The sequence below is a fragment of the Varroa destructor genome, unplaced genomic scaffold, assembly GCF_002443255.2.
Source record: "Varroa destructor unplaced genomic scaffold, Vdes_3.0 BEIS01000002.1, whole genome shotgun sequence".
NCBI lineage: Eukaryota > Metazoa > Arthropoda > Arachnida > Mesostigmata > Varroidae > Varroa > Varroa destructor.
The window spans coordinates 39,657,346-39,670,669 of NW_019211455.1; the positions used below are offsets into that span (position 1 = coordinate 39,657,346).

Consider the following 13,324-nt stretch of genomic DNA (forward strand, 5'->3'; position numbering starts at 1 on the left):
GGATCTCGAGATTCTAAAGCAAACGACCATGTGGAAACCGATAGAAAAGGCCGAAATGAACTGATATGACTTGTTCTCCAGCTATCTCGTCGATATATATAACACTTCTTCGCAAGCTTGGCCGCCTCTACGCAAGTAAGACCGTGAAACTCCGTAGGCATCTTTTTCCAAGTTTACTTGTCTGCCTTCACCTTTCCTCAAGACCTTTTGCGATACTAGTCCCCAACCAGGTAGTACTTGTATATACGCATATACTTCCCAGTAGTCTACGTGCATTAGCAACATAAATTCCAACGGAAACCTCAAGGCTACATATGCCAGTCAACCTGTCAATAATTCTCCGCTTGACTCCATCACCTGAGCTCAAGCGTCGTTTGCCATTCGAATTCCGAGGTTTCATTTGATCTTCTTTCATAATGGTTTTCTTCTTATATAGTTCACAGTTCCTTACCAATCCTTAAGTGAGTTTTTCTAAACTTCTATTCATTGAAGAGCGTCACCAAATAGCAGGTTGTCCTTTTCCGTTACCCCGTTCGCAAGGTTTTCTAGTTCCTTTGTTGTTTTTGTAAATTAGAATATTGTGGCAAGGACTCAGCCTTTATGGACGTCGTTGCGGCCACGTAGTTGTAGCCGGTCCTATGGTTATTTTTTGTTACCACCATGTGCATCGTCGCAATTATAGATCTGTTTTATAGAGCTATGATTAGCTTATTCCCAGCTCTACAGTCTTTTTGTTGAGGTGTTTGGGAGTGTCCGGAACATTTTTCATATTCCTAATTCACTTTCCTGATGACCTCGATTCCACACTGTACCGCGTGGGGAACAGCCAGAAGACAATGACCTTCAAATTACATTAAGGAACCTACAAGTTCCAATGAAAAGGGCGATTCCAGCCTATAACTCAAGTTATCTAGATGTCACCCGGAGTCATCTGGCGCATAGCCTTCAGATAGGCTACCTTAAGCGGCCTTTGATGTACCTTGCCTGCCTTTTGCAATCGCTATATAGTCCCTGAATTATTATTTACTAAAACTAGGTATTCTCCCTAAGTTCTCCGTCCTATCAGCTGTTGTCACACGGTTCATGCACGCACTAGTGGTTTTGGGCACATTTATCAAAGAGTTACGTACAATTTTTGGTAAAAGGAATTGCCTAAAGACGTGACTCGATTAATATCGATTTACGCGCCCGAAGTGGATCTCCATCTCAGTTTGTATTTTCTTGACATCGATTACCCTGATGAACGAGAAGAATCAAATCATACTCACTTTTAGCTTCAATCTTGAAAATATGATTTCTGTGAAGCCTTTAGTCTGATCTTCCCGTTAGGCATCTTCAATTAGTAATTGCCAACCATCCTTTGCCCACCATCCAATTTCGTTTCAGACGGATCCTGAAGCCTACAAAAACACCTCTATGCAGCACGCTGTTTTCCGCCAGTCAAAATTGAAGATCAAAAGATCCTTTCGCCTATCATCAAGTCCGCTAAAACCGAACAATCCAGATTGACCATAATCAAGTACTTTCCATGATCACAGCAATATGATTCTTTTTCTTTGCGGTCCCGAGATTTAGTTACCTCTTCCATAACCCTCAATCTCCACGTTTATTTCAGATAGCTGGCACGTTATGAGAACTAAAAGACCATAAGGGATAAAGTCTGAAGATGAAAACGTCGCTAAATGTACATATCAAAGGAATACAGTAAGTAGTTAATGATTATTGAGAAGAATTCAGCTCTCTACCGGTATCATTAACTATTTATTGCATTTCTTTGCCGTACATTTAGCGGCGCCTTGATTTTCAGACTTTGAGTTACATATCCTTCATGGTTTTCTAGTTCCCATAGCGTTCCAACTATCCCAATTTACTTTTTATCCCTTTACTCGCGTAAAGAACTAAAGTGCCGCGTCCCTGTGTCTGCGCAAAAAACGAGAGCGCTGTGTGCCACGAACAAATAAACTTTGTAAGAAGGGATGGAGTCTAATGGGTGGAATTTATCGGCCTTTGCATTAACGCGGACAAGTATCACAGGCCTCGCTGGATATGTCAGTAATGCACATACATTACTTTATGATTAATGGCTTCTGAGAAAAATGTTTACCCCGTTACTTCTTTCGCTTTTTATCAGCTTGTAGTTATAATTAGTAGTTCTATATATATTATAGTATAGTTTTAATTAATTTCATCGGTGTTACATGTCAACCTAATAGAGCATACTTTGCTTGCATAACTATAATTTTCTTTCTTATAGAATATCGAAATAGAATTCTTTCTATAATCTTGTAGCACCCATTGCGTTATCCAGTTGCAGCTCTTTCGTAGCAGTAATTTTACTTCGCTGATTCGGTCAATCTATTATTTTTAACTTCGTTGCGTAGGCGCCGTTACCCTGTTGTCCTCCGCAGCAGATCAGTAATATCCAACACCAGCTGCAGCTGCACTGCAGTTACCCTGTGATTCGGACATGCTCCTGACGTACTCCAGGACCTTCTTGTACCTATAATTTGGTCTTGGCCAACCATTAATCAAGTATTACATATGTCCCTCCCTCTACTTCGATATACGACAAACAGCTATCTGTACATGTGAGTTGACCTCAGGCTGTGCACGCACCTCTGGTCTTACAGCTTATTTAAAATGTGCATCCTGTTAGAGTTACCCTTGTTTCCCCGTTATAACGTTTTATAATTTCACTTTCATGTTAAATTTATGCAGTTTCACTACTTCATTCAGAAAGACAGGCTCCGTATCGATATGCTTTATCAATTCTTAAAAATTTCCGAAAAAATCGTAATTTTTAATCGTAATTAAAAAAAAAAGTGCAAAACTATCTCATAATTAAGCTCTTCCTAAACTCAGATTTCTTGTCTATTTTATTATTGTGAGGTCAGAAATAAAAACATCGTAATCAGTATAATTAATATAATTATAATAATATAAATAAAAAATCAGTGTAATTACAATGAAGCACGCGAAAAATGAACGACTGGGATTTGTATAATTAAGCGCAATGGATACGGAGCCAATTAATAGATACGTTTTACCACAGCAAGCTAACTATCTCGCCAAAACGTCCCAGCCACAATGATCCCAGCACGTCACGACGGCATAAATCGTCACTTAATTTCCACATTGATATTATTTATTAATTTCTAACAATTCCTGCCAAAATTACACACTTTACCTTCAAATCGAACACTCTCCTTCGCCCACAATCTAATATTGTGCCTATTTTGTAAGCTTTAGAAAAACAAACGATTTCCCAATACAAATGTTCACCAGATACTCACCAGACGTCGAACAAATCATCAGGAAAGGTGCCTAAATTAGCATTATTCCTCCTGTCGAAAAAAGCCTTCCCGCTCCTGGAAAAAACCTATTTAGCCAGTCTCACGCGCATTCTTCAGGGTCAAGCTGTAGCGTCATAGATCCAAGCTAAGACTTTGCCGATTTGGGTCGAACAGAGAAATCCATTGGCTGATAACACATGGACTTCGTCTTTGTAGTGTAGTAGATAAATAAATTGATCGCTTATAAGGAACATTTCACTATTTATTTCACCTTTTAATATCATCAACATCATATGAGAAGCATGTTACTTCTCAATAATGAAAACGGCATACGGCCTTAAAGCAGACGTAATTGTAATTACATTATAACAGTAACAAATGGTGATCTATCGGGATTATAAACTAACTAGAATTAACAATAGTGGATATTTTTCAAGGAAAATTACTGCAGGCGAGTACTTCAGTAAAACACTGCAAATTAATTAGTGACAAAACACTGATGACGGTTTCCGTTAACTGCTGCATGATCTACCTCTAATTCAAGTTCCGCTTGGTGGCAACTTTAAAAAACACCAAACTTTCGCTGAGCGTACTTTACACTTTAGCGTCTCCACCTTTAGAAGAACGCTTTGAGTCTCATCAAACTAATACTGTAAGTGTATACTATTATTGTAGCCCTGAATATGAATAATTTTGCAATAGCAAACCTGCTGCAGACCTGCTGGAAGCCTTTCATGGTAACGATCAGATATACGTTAGCTTCAGTAATATGGCCATATAATATAACTGTCTAACGTCTTTGTAAACTTTATTTCCATATAGGAATCATGAGAATTGACGTTGATTTAGCACCTGACACTGCTGAGCACAAAAAAAGAGGTACTAAAAGTGTTCTACAGGACAAGAACAGTCTCGCTGAAAGTGTAGATTTTATTAGTGTTATATCTTTGAGCAGACACGATGCTGGTGAGATGGGTGTTGCGGGCGAATGGGACACTCGTCATTAAGGGAGTCTCCATAAAGAAGCGACAGGTTAACAATTATCGCCTTGTCCTGGGTTTGAGATTTGACTTTTTGTTGTCATGTGTATGTACATTAACTTATCGAATATACTCTAGGTGTATGTCGCCTTTGGCCTTGTTAGGAAATCAATAAACATTTGCCCATAGTAACGATTCCTCGAGAGCAGGTGACATGGAAGATACGATATGTTAAGGCATCTCGTCCAAAGAGTGTCTTTGAGACCCGGTTGTTTTCTTTGAAAGTAGCCTTTGCCCGAACCTCTATCGAGATCACGGATGCCTTAACCGCTCACACGTAATTGTTATGTATTGCTTGCGTCAACAAGTGCATGAGTGTTGGTTATTGCCAATGGAAGGTTTAGCCGAAACCTTGAAGAGTTCGACCTAGCGACCTTCCGACCTAGGCCCTCATTAACTTGAAAGCAAAACTTAATTAAGCATCATTCTTTATAAAATAGTTAGCTTCGATAGCCTTGTACTTAACAATTAAAGAAAATATGTACAAATGACTAGCTACATAGAGAAGAACAAGTTACCGTCTTAATCAACCTAATTAGCAGCATAAAGTCCATGCAACCGAAACGACCTTCCTAACCATAAGTAGAAAAAGATACTTGTTTGAAACTATTGCTAGGGCTCAGGTATAAAAAGTTTTGAGGAACGTTAAAGTTCAAGTTCGTAAATGATTCCGTTTATTGCCAATAATTTATAATGATTTAATAAGAAGTTGGATTTTCAACTAAATATCCACTGATTCAATATGGCATCTATATTGTTAACTGTTAACCGTCAACTTCATTAAAGGTGAACGCATCCTAGCCGCTTACGGTAATAAATAGTATAGAAAATAAAGTGTTAAAAAAATAGTCCACTAATAGATATCGACGATTTTCAAAATTAACAGGGTTTTCATCTGTCAGTGCGTACGCTTTCTCAAAGAAGACTCGAAGGCATGTCGGTCGCGCATACAGGGATAGCTACAATTCAAAGTGGCTTGCCATGGCAATGCCGAAACTGGCCATTGTCTCGACGATATCCTTTAGTTAAATTTGGCCTGAAAGATTATAGAATACTCTATTAGTGACGGTGGCAATGTTGTTTGAGTTTGTGCACTCTTCTGTGTTCTCTCTTCTATGGTGTTTATCTGAGATATTTTTAGATATCCGATGTTACTCTAACATTGTATTCTACTTGGCTGAACGTGAACTTGGCTGTTACATGATCGTCGTGCTCTGCGCAATCAGCATAAAATGGAAGAAAAAATGCAGAGAAGCTGCTATTAATTTTGTCGTGAATATCTCGAGGAATTATTGCTAGGTAATCCAATTCTCGGAATCACCTTGCTTGAGGTATAATATCAAGGACTTGCCCCAGTTGGGAATCTAATCGGAGTGAGTTGAACCCATTCAACGGATGGCATCGCAGCTATTCACTGATTTGTGATTCTTAATTTGGTATCTGAGGCCAAGAGTTCGCAGCAGAGCTCTCTTTTTAAACGCGCTCAAAGCTGAAGGTTAGAGGAGCGTTTCCATGACGAGCGCTCTACGGTCCACTGCGTTTTTTTCGTCCGATTTCCTCCATATAACATCACCTTTTAAAGAAAAAAGATCTAATGCAATAAAGAGCAAACATTTGACTAGCCTTCAGAGTTCTGTTTGTTGGTAATTTAGTTGTAACAAAAATATACTTGGTTTTCATATTTGTTATGCGATTAATAAGCACCCGTCCATTTGAACGACACCGTTCAGAAAGTACATCGAACTTAGTCTGGTAGAGACAGACGACTAAAAAATGTCCAACAAAGTGCTCTAATGCATTTGTTGTTTCTTGTAGAATAGGCTTCTTTTGAAAGACGTCTAATGAGAGTGCGACATTGAGCTGAATAAAACCTTACACTGTCGGATGAGGTTACTTGGATTGGGCTAGATCTTCAGACGGTTAAGGTTAGAAGATCGAGCGGTAGATGGTCGCAGACTGCCATTGAGTTGAACGTAACAATAACAACCCGCCACCGCACGTATATCGGTAGCCCCACTGAATCTGCCTGTTTCGTGGCCTACGGACTCTTTTGAGGCCAGGACAAAAAGCTGCGTTCATTTGCACCTAACCCGGCGAAGAATTATTCCCTTAGACGAACAACTGGGATTTGGATGAATGATATGCAGTCAATACAGAGCCAAATTCTCGATGTCTTTTCAATACAGTAACCCCCTACTCCATTAAAACGCTGTTTTAATAATGACGCTAATATACTGTGACACTCCCCGCATGCCTATTAATGTCTTCCGATTAAGCATCAACATATTTCATCAATCTCTAACAATTTCGTCAAAAAATCACCATTTCTATTAAAGACTCAAGAGTGTAAAAAAAGAATACCTCCTGAATCCTATTTACGGAAGAAAAGATCTTCTTTTTCTCGGAACAGTTATCTTTCAATAGAAGAACATGAACCACACGTCGTGACGGTTTCTGGATTATAAATGACACGCTGTTTGGTCAATGAGCAAAATCAGTATTACGCTTTGTGGAACGAAAGCGTCCATTCAGTTAAATATGTATTAGTTAAAAACATGGCACTTATGGCTTACGGTGCAGTGATGGTAGTCGCAATAGTAGTCAGATAGCTAGCGTATTGCGTTGACCTTGCACGTATCAAAGTATCGTCTACACGGAGCTAAAAATACGTTTCAACGACCATAACTTGCGTATTACTTACTACTAAAAACAGCTTTAATTTTCATTTAATTAAGTCTTTGAAAAAATTAATCTAAATATATATTTACTCGATCCAGATGAAAAGTACCTGAAAGAAGCCTAATTTTTTTTAATAAATGGTAGTAAATGTTATTAAAACAAATGTTTTGTTTGCTATTTTTGATTCTTTATATATATATATATATATATATATATATATATATATATATATATATATATGATTATTCTTAACATAAACTAAATTGTTTATGATTGATTACTTGCTTTGCTTAATTTAATTTAGTTACACCTTCTATGGTCTAAAACAATTTGAATGGTTAAAATTATCGTAACAACTAGTCCTTAATCATGAAATGCGTTCCACCATGAAATGCGGGTAAACATCGTTTCTTAATATATTATGTGTTATAGAATCCGCTGTACGGTTATTGGTGCTTGAAGATGGCTTAAGGAAGCACAGCTTAAACCAACTCCAGGTATGGTTTGATAGATCCAGACTGGTTTTGCCCGTTGTATAAAGCATATTCCAGCTTGCCAATATCCGTTTGTCCGTGGAACCTACAAGAGCCTAACGTTTATTTGCCTTTCTAGGTTTCGGGGGCACGATGTTAATAGGTGATTCTAGTTACTGTTCTGGCCGAGATTTGCGAGTGTGTCTACGCGTGTGTGTATTTTGTGAATGATCCTTTGCCATCAGCAAAAGCCGGTTTGTCTTTATGTGAGCTTTAGCTGTAGATTTCTGCAAACGTCAGCGTCCATCTTGTTCTAGCAACGAAGAATCCACATGCTGCGTTCAACTCAATTTCTATCGGCACGGCCAAAGACCTGAGGGCCACAAAAGTAGAGGGTATGCCGACTTCATCATCACACGCATTTCGTTTGTATGTAGTGTTTACGCAGATCACAAGGGGACACAATGCGGCCAAGCTATAACAACGCCTCGCGCATTTACCCGTATGAGATACCTGGAACTGCTCTTGGCACAGCAGATGAGCACTACCATCGTTCGTGTTTCGTCAATGTTATATATTACTTTGTGAAGTTTCGGTTTGATTTGTACGTTTTGTAAGGGCTGACTTCTTCAGATTGGAAAAAACTTATAGCCATAGAGCCAGTAAAATAAACGATAATATTTGGTGAATGAGAAGCAGGACAAAACTGGAACTATCATTCTGTGCTAGCAAGTAGCTGATAGCATATCTCTGTCCGTTGCGTATTTCAGCGTCACTATCTGCTTGCCCACGGCAGCGGCAGCGGCAGGCCTATTGTGATTGGTTTATTTTGAAAAAATTGAATAAATTAGCTATCCACTGACATATACCTTATTATCGGTGTACGCACATACGTTAATCAAATGTCCTTCTATTGGTAGCGATTATCTACAGGTTATAGTCTGAATGATACCCATTCAGTTAGTATACGGTGGAGATACAACCGCCACACACTGCGAGGTCCTTTGGGAGTTCAAAGAACTTTTATTCGCCCGCGTGCAGTTTTCTCAACAAGAGTCGGAAGGGTCAGGTGAAGTCAGTGAAGTGTTCTAAACGCTGTGACAAACAGGAACATGATTTTTGTATAGAGAAGCCAAGACAACAAGAAGTAAACGGGTCTGTTTATAGCTACATTGTTGCTATAGCTACACCCATAGTTGCGGGCACCATTAATAAAGCATTGTAGGCATCCGAATCTTTGAAAAATTATAACTGTTAGAATTCATGCATGGATAACTATTATGTCATGCACTGCTATTGGTAACATATGGCCTTTATCTAATAAAAGATAATATTACATTAAGGGAACGCACACTAAATAAGCTCCCTCGATTAGAGCAATCAATGTCGCATTTATAGATAGAATCTATAGATTTATAGAATAGAAGAGGCACATAAAGGTTAGTGCTAAGGAGGATAGGAACCGGAACCGATAGCCGATGGATACGAGGATGTCATACGTCTCGTCTATGACAAATGTACAATAAATATGAGATCTACACCTAAAAATTAGTAACATTTTGTCTAGTTAGTTCAGTGTATGAGGTCCGAAAGGTCTTTAAAACGTAAATTTGGATAGACGAATTAAGGGGGTCTTGCGAACTTCCTCTTTCTATTGAGCCCATCGTTATCAATTTAGTGAAGTGGCAGCGTTAGTTAGCAGCTGCTCTGGCCGTAGGGGATACTCACATAAATGATTGTTACGTCCATTTATTTAGGAAGTGACGTTATCATTATTAAGTTTTACTTCGGTTTACTGAAGCCAATAGCTTCTTTAATGTCTCTATTGACACACGATAAATATATATATTTATATTGTCCTGTAGCGCTGATTGGACCGCCTGATAATAGTCAAACTGTCTACAACTATAATATGTTTTGAGAATTACGCAACCCCATGGGGGATAAATGCACAGAATGGAATCATTTGTTTACCTTGTTTTTAATGTTCTGTCTATAGATGATTCAAGTAGTTTCATTTATTTTGAAGCGAACTAGAAATCGTCAGACTGTTTAGAAGCTTGGTATACGTAATATTAACTAAAGTTTGACTTTTGTTTTTCTTCTAAAATACATGTTTCTGGCGCTTATTTTTATTGCGTTAATATTTTCGTTTGTATTATCAGAGCAATTACGACAATTAGTAACACAAAAGCGAAATATTGAAACTATCAGATTTTACTTAGATATACATAACCTTCTCGATTTCGAACTTTACCTCGCAATAATAAGGCAACCCATTTCTAAACTGTGCAGTACTTCGGTTTGATGTGACAGTAGCTTGATCATTTCAAGTTTGTTATTTTTCAATCTAGATCTATATAAACACACACATAACGTGTATCCACATAGATAATCACATACTAAAGAATTACCTATGGAAGCTATAAAAATTCCATGACCCATTTCTCCAAATGAAGCCGCATCAGTTAGCTAGGCCCTAGGACTCAATGGTGTTTCTAACCCGGTAGATCGTCGACAAAGAGATCCGGTCGAATATCCGGTAGACATGAGACTCCAGCTGTATCTATTTACCACTAAAAATATTATGGGTGCTACATCAATACACGATACGCCAATAAAACGATCGCTGGTTTTGTATGGAATTATGTAAAAAAGCATTTACGTTTCATTGGTAGTTTTGGGGCCTAGACTGCGAGAGTTCAGTGTTATTATAGTTAAGCGAGTTGCCAAAAGGAAGTTTCGCTCCTTGTGCCTAAATGCGGCCTGTTAAAAGATCAGCATAATCTGACAAGAAATGAACGAATTAGAACAACTTCGAATTTTCATCTGACCATTTTATCTGTGTATATTCGATTCAAAGATCTCTACGAGCACTAAAAGTTACCTTGAACAAACACCACTGTCGTAGTTACATACGACGATTATCTATAGAACAGATAAATATAGCTCGGCCTAGTTAAGACTATTCTCGTCTAATTCCGATTAACTCCATTTTAGTACCTCTTTACCTATAAAATTTTTCCGTAAAGCCAATTATAACTATTATATCAATCAATTATATCCACTCCATATAATAATTAGTTCGGATTAAAAGCAGTGATGCGACATAACCCAACTAGATAAAGAGACCGCACCTGATCAACCAAAATTTATTAGGTTCATCGCGACCCGTCGGCTAGTTAGTACAACCCGTATTTTTAAACTATATCTTGTTGGTTTATTGATTTTTTCTTTGGTTTTCTTCGACAAATTGAAAAATCAGAAATTATAGGATCATCCGCCTAGAACTACCCTGCGATCTCTAACGAATACGCGCAAACGTTTGTAACCTGGCGGTGTTAAGCAGCATTATCACGACTCGTTAGAATCTACAGACCGCTTTACTCCCTAAAATCACGTTTGTGACCACCCACCGTACCCTTTCTAATAAGCATTACGTCTATTCATGGATTTAACATAACGCTAATACCGGATAATATAACGTAGCCAAAGCATCTAAAACATTCTTGTGCATTCGTATGGCTAAGTTTCTGACCCAGGAAACCAACGACCAATCAATGGATATCCAACATACGTGATAAAAGTTAAAGATGAAAGGTTTGAATAGTACCTTTGTCTGTACATCTAGCTAGAGACACACGTACATTAAGCGAGATAAACGAAACAAAAATAAGGCAAAAGGCCCACAAGTAATACATTATGTATATTAAGTTAATTTTCTATTATTAATTATTATAGAATGATACAATCGCGTATATGTTTCCAATTCAGAGAAGTCTATTTACGAGTTCTATGAATTGTGTTCGCAAGTCCCTCCTATTTTGGTTTAACTAATTCGCCCGAAAATAGGTGAGCATAATAACTTTCGGTTGCCAATGATAGCCACTTGTGATACATAATAAATCAAATACAAACGTCAAATATGAGCCTAGTTCTTAAAACTATATTAAACTGAATTACGGGGGACGTTTTTTCATCTAAACATAATAACTGATATAAACAAGCAGCACCTAAGATTGAGTATTTTTTATATATATTTATTTTAATTAATTAGAATATATCTATAATGATCTCGCTAAGCAGGAATCTTCTCTGCAGTCGGCGATTTGGTCGGATTCCACGTAATCCGCTCACACATAGACAGCGATATAACAGGTAAGGTTACTTCGAGGCAAAAGATTTTAGAATTCAACGGCAAGCGTACTGTGAAGTTGGCTTAGAAAAATGTGAATAGGGCAGAAACCGAACTCCTTTGGCTATTTCAATTATACCCCGATTTTTTCCCTAATCGACACCGTACCTAAGCTTGTTGCTACCAAGGTGACCCATTCCAGATTTCAACAGTTTAAGCATTATCCTTTTTGACCAACTTCAAAACATATTCAGACCTAACCACCGTGCACCTGGCTAGCAATATCGTAGAACAGGGCAATGTGCCTGAATACCGCTGGCATACACCTAAAGCGGACCTCTTAAGGTAGCTTAAACAGCACGCATAAAACACAACAAACATTTGTTTGTATTACATCAATATGTTTCTCCTTTGTTAAAGTTTTTCATATTACATCCCATAACTACTGAAGAAAGTTCATCGAAATCATTGCCAAGCAATTGTTCCAATTAAAACATTGATACTAATGATTATTAAACTAGAAACTCTCAGTAATCCAATCATGGATCCCTTGGAAGCAGCCGATCGTTTGTTATCCTGGTCCTGAGAGTGAGTCTTTAATTTTTTACTGGAAACCTCCTCATTCGTAAGAAGTTGGAAATCCAAAAGTGAGGTAAGGAATATTTTAATCTGTTTAGGTGAAACACTTATAACACTAAGTGACCAATAAAACAAGCATTAGCTACACTGAGGATTCAGCGGTTTCATTTCAATCAAACTTAGAGTCCACAGACGAGATCGCTTAGTCGGTGTCATTAAATTATTTTTTAAAGAATTATTGTTTAAGGCGTAGTCGTTGAGGGCCAGGAAACCTCTCGAGCATATGAAGATTTAATTTCCTCAGTTGTGGGTATTGTGAGGGCGTTCATTCCCATCTCGATAATTTCATACTGCGAAGGTCTGAGATACACTTGTCCATTAAATTTAAGAACACGTTACGTAATCCAGGTTCTAAACCTGACGTAGATGCTCTGTTGTGTCTAGGAAGTCAGACATCTGATTGTCAGTCGTCAGCCGGCGTCATCAAGATCAGACAGCAATAGAAGCATCTAAATCATTTTGGGACAAGGAAACAAATTAACATGATAATTATCTGTTATTCCTTTACCTACATAAAGCTGCAATCGATGTTGTAATTATTTGGCTGACATTATAATACTTGCAAAACAATCTAAAAGCCCAGTAAAGATGGCGCAGATTGACTGTCTGCATTGACAGGTTGCCAGCTGTTTGTTGTTTACGAGTGAACACATCGTCTCTTTTTTCGTCAAATCCCATTCACTTACTATGCAAATATATATGTATATATATATATATATATATATATATATGTCCTTATCACTGTTTTTTGAGTGCCTCACAATGAATAGATTCGTGAGTGGTTCTTATATATCGAAAGAATAACGAATGTTCACTATTAAAGGTCGACGAAGAAGCCCTGGCAATGGTGTGCAGACGACTCGTGTGTTTGAAGTCATATGAGGTCAGTCATGATAAGTTCACAAGCAGGGTTTTCTATGCGTAAACAGAAACTTGAAGAATCATGAATTGTCGGACTTCCGGTCGAAGTTTTGTTAGTAAATTTGTCTATACAGTTAAGTACTATTCTAGATAAGCAGGATAGTAAGATAGAATGAACAAAATAAGATCGTGAAGGTGAAAGTT

At 37.9% G+C, this 13,324-nt stretch overlaps 1 protein-coding gene across 3 annotated transcripts in view; it reads right to left on the minus strand.

Annotated features, from left to right (window-relative positions):
- Positions 1 to 13,324, minus strand: part of LOC111245446 (uncharacterized) — a 66,235-nt gene that overhangs the window by 18,709 nt on the left and 34,202 nt on the right. For 2 of the 3 annotated variants that reach the window (XM_022793819.2, XM_086978824.1), the window contains exon 1: positions 3,294 to 3,521. The exons of the other annotated variant lie outside the window; for it this stretch is intronic. The gene's annotated coding sequence lies outside the window, so the exon portion shown is untranslated. Of the gene's footprint in view, positions 1 to 3,293; positions 3,522 to 13,324 lie in introns of those variants that run through there. 3 annotated transcript variants of the gene reach the window in all.